Raw genomic sequence first — 3,678 nt, 5'->3', positions numbered from 1 at the left:
CAGGTGAACTCTGAGCCCATCCAACCAAACCTTCAGCGCACCTATGTCACAGTGTATTTCTTACCAATCCAAAGATTTTAAAGTAGTATTTGAGTCGTCTGCGAAAGGGATAAATGTACCGAACAGTGTGTGCCGGCCAGTCAGCTGGACAGCAAACTCCTTTTGGCAGAAGATCATTTTTAAGAAGGCTAAACGCAAACAATTGTGGATTTACACACAATATTTTGTACAAAAAACACAAGCATGTTTGTCTTCATTATGACTTTGAAACTTTTGGACCGAGACGAAAACAAAGAAGGACTAAGTGTAGCATGATTGCGTGTTAGAGAGAGAGCGAGAAAGAATGAGTAGAATAGTAACAAACTTATTATACTATTACAGTTGTACTTATAAACAAACAATGGCGCTCTTTGCAACAGTCGGGCAGGTCATTTTTGCTGCTGCATGCTGGACATTCTGACACTAGAAGTGAACGGTTCCCAGCAACTTAAGCCCAATTGTGGCTCTGAACAGGCACTGCTGGGTGTTTCTGGGTTTAGAGCAAAGGTTGTTCTTGCAGAATTTGAAGGTGTAGTTCTCCTTCCTGAAGACATCCAACAAAACCCCTCAAAAACTCATCAAATTGTCTGCCTGGACACAACAAAAGGCATCTTTGTAGAAACGCAGGCGCTTCATAGTAAAGTATCAACTGTTACCGTAACTGTTTGTTCATTCTGTACACATCTATTGTAGTCTGTCCATCCGGGGAGAGGGATCCTCCTCTGACCTTCTCCCTGAGGTTTCTTCCCTTTTTTCCCCATGGAAGGGTTTTTCATTTTTTGGGGAGTTTTTCCCATTTATAATTGTGTTCTTATGTCATTTCAGCAATCATAACCTGAGACAAAATGGTTAGTGCATTGTTTGTTTGATGTAAGGGGGGCAGAGGATGTCGCATGTTTACAGACTGTAAAGCCCTCTGAGGCAAATTTGTAATTTGCGATTTTGGGCTATACAAAATAAAATCAATTGAATTGAATTACCGCAATTTATATATTGCGGCGGCACGGTGGCGTGGTGGTTAGCACTGTTGCCTCACAGCAAGAAGGTCCTGGGTTCGATTCCGCCCAGTTGCCTTTCTGTGTGGAGTCTGCATGTTCTCCGCGTGTCTGCGTGGGTTCTCTCCGGGTTCTCCGGCTTCCTCCCACAGTCCAAAGACATGCTCTGGGGATCAGGTTAATTGGGGACTTTAAATTGCCCGTAGGAGTGTTAATGTGAGTGTGAATGGTTGTGTGTCTCTGTGTAGCCCTGTGATTGGCTGGCGACCAGTCCAGAGTGTCCCCTGTCTATCGCCCGAAGTTGGCTGGGATGGACTCCAGCCCCCCCCGCGACCCTGTGTGCAGGATAAGCGGTTTGACAATGGATGGATGGATGGAATTTATATATTGCAACATGAAGGAATACAGAAGAGAATTGTCAAATCCATTGCCAGCAGAAAACACGCTTGTAGAGTAGCTTGCTAGCAGTAAGGTTAAAGATTTAGCGGTGGAGGCTACTACTAGCCTATTTACAATAATGTCTACATGTTGTGTCATAAGAACGATAAATAGAGCGAGTCACAAATCTACAGTGAGATAAATTGAGGCATTATTTGTAACTGACTCTTCCTTGACGTCTGGTAGAGACAACAGAGAAGAGCTGAGGCTCCAAGTCAGCCTGCTGTCTTTCCCACTATTGTGTTGCTGCTTTAATGCCGAGCAGTCGGTGACTGAGGAATGTGGAGCTGTGGAGCTGCTGTGACTCACTACTTTGCACATTTGAATGTCGCTTGTTGGAGGCCACCTGCCCTCCCGCCCTGACTCCTCGCTGAGTGTTTAATCAAACTTTTTTGTTGTTGTGAACGCAGCAGTTAGGAGTTAAGCCTGACGCTGGCATCGGGGGCCTTGGGGATGCAGTTGGGGGTGGGAGTGCGTGTAGGAGTTGGAGGTGGAGTGGGGGTGAGTGAGTCATTTGTCAACCTGCCATAGTGGCCTCCACCAACCAGAAAGGTGCTCCTAGAGGTGGGGGTGGAAACTGTGTGAAGTGGGGAGCAACAACTCATTGATTCGCCAACAGCCCTTGAAAGTGTAAAACTAGAGTACCTGCATACACAGCTCATACGAGTTTGGTAACGTGTTATTTGTGTAATATCCCCAGCAATTTCCCTTCGATAACGAAAACACCTCAGTAAAATCCATCTAGTGGCCCATAATGATAATAAAATTATACTTGTTCGTTGGAGTTCAAATAATCACATCCACACAGAAAGTAGCTGGCGAAGACCTCACACTTTCTTCGGTAGTCGGGCTCATCAACAGAGCCCGGTCCCCCACTGACTGACTCTGACATTCCACCAGTCCCTTTCTTACCACTGCACGCGTCACTTTCACTTGTATCTTTCTGTTCGCTGGTGCACCTTCTTTTTTAACTTTAACTGCTTTCATTTTTTTCATTTTTCAACTTGTATTCCTTTATTTAACCCATAGTCTTGTATTACTAACCATAATATTACATTTTTAGGATATTTTATTTGATTCTCTTGCACTGTGTGGTTTTGTTGTCTATTGTCGTACTGTCTGCTGTTACGCACCAACCGCCAAGTCAAATTCCTTGTATGTCTGAAATATTATGGCAATAAATGTTTCCTGATTCCTGATTAGCAGGTCAAAAGGGATTATTGAGAGGGATCGTTTGGTCTCTACATTGTTTTCATGGAACTAGTTGGAGTAACGTGTCTCCTTACAGGCTATAGCACATATATACAGATCCATTAAATAGGTATAAAATGAAACAAAAATGTTGACTGTGTGGTGCAACCCTTGAAATATTTGACCAGTATATAGTCTTATGCCGGCAGCAGTTTATTTCATTCAATTTATTTTGTAATTCATCTCCAATTTTATATCCAAAATTGTTTATCCACTAAATTATTATGTAGCGGATGTCTGAATTTGAAAAATAAATTGCTTTGTTTATCATTTCTATTCTTTGTAATCTTCAATTATCCAAAATAGTAACTGCTACTGTGGATAATCTTCCATACCGCTTATCAAGTCAATCCGAGCTAACATTGGGCAGACGGGACCACCCAGGACTGGTTACCAGTCAGTCACCGGGCAGACATGGAGACACACGACCATCACCTGTCACAATTATCAATTAACCCTCAGAGCATGTCTTTGGCCTGTGGTAGGAAGCTGCAACACCCGGAGGGAACCCCCCCACACACACGGGGAGAACATGGGAACTCCACACAGAAAGGCTGCTCCAAACCCAGGACCTCCTTGCTGTGAGGCGACCTTGCTGACCTCCAGACCTTGTCCCGCCAAACTGAGTTAAATAATATATTGATGCCAACGACTTTTGCTCTGTATCTTGGAATGTAACTGCAAAAAGTATTTAGACATTTGTTTTGTTTTATTATGACATTGTGCCGTTCACTTTTTGGGACGTGATCATGACAAGCATCGCTTGATTGATTGGTAAACGGTAAATGCACAAAAATAAATCCAAATATATAAATATTGTCAGTTAGCATTCTCAAGCGTATTATATTAGATAGACCTAACAAGTGAGCCAGTGTTGAGTCCAGTCCAGAACTCCAGGTCATGTCTTCCTCCCCTCCCTCTCCACTGGGGCGATTACTCTGCTTCCCTCCAGCCC

The sequence above is a fragment of the Gasterosteus aculeatus genome, chromosome 13 (assembly GCF_964276395.1).
Source record: "Gasterosteus aculeatus chromosome 13, fGasAcu3.hap1.1, whole genome shotgun sequence".
NCBI lineage: Eukaryota > Metazoa > Chordata > Actinopteri > Perciformes > Gasterosteidae > Gasterosteus > Gasterosteus aculeatus.
Note: the sequence above shows the minus strand (reverse complement) of the source record.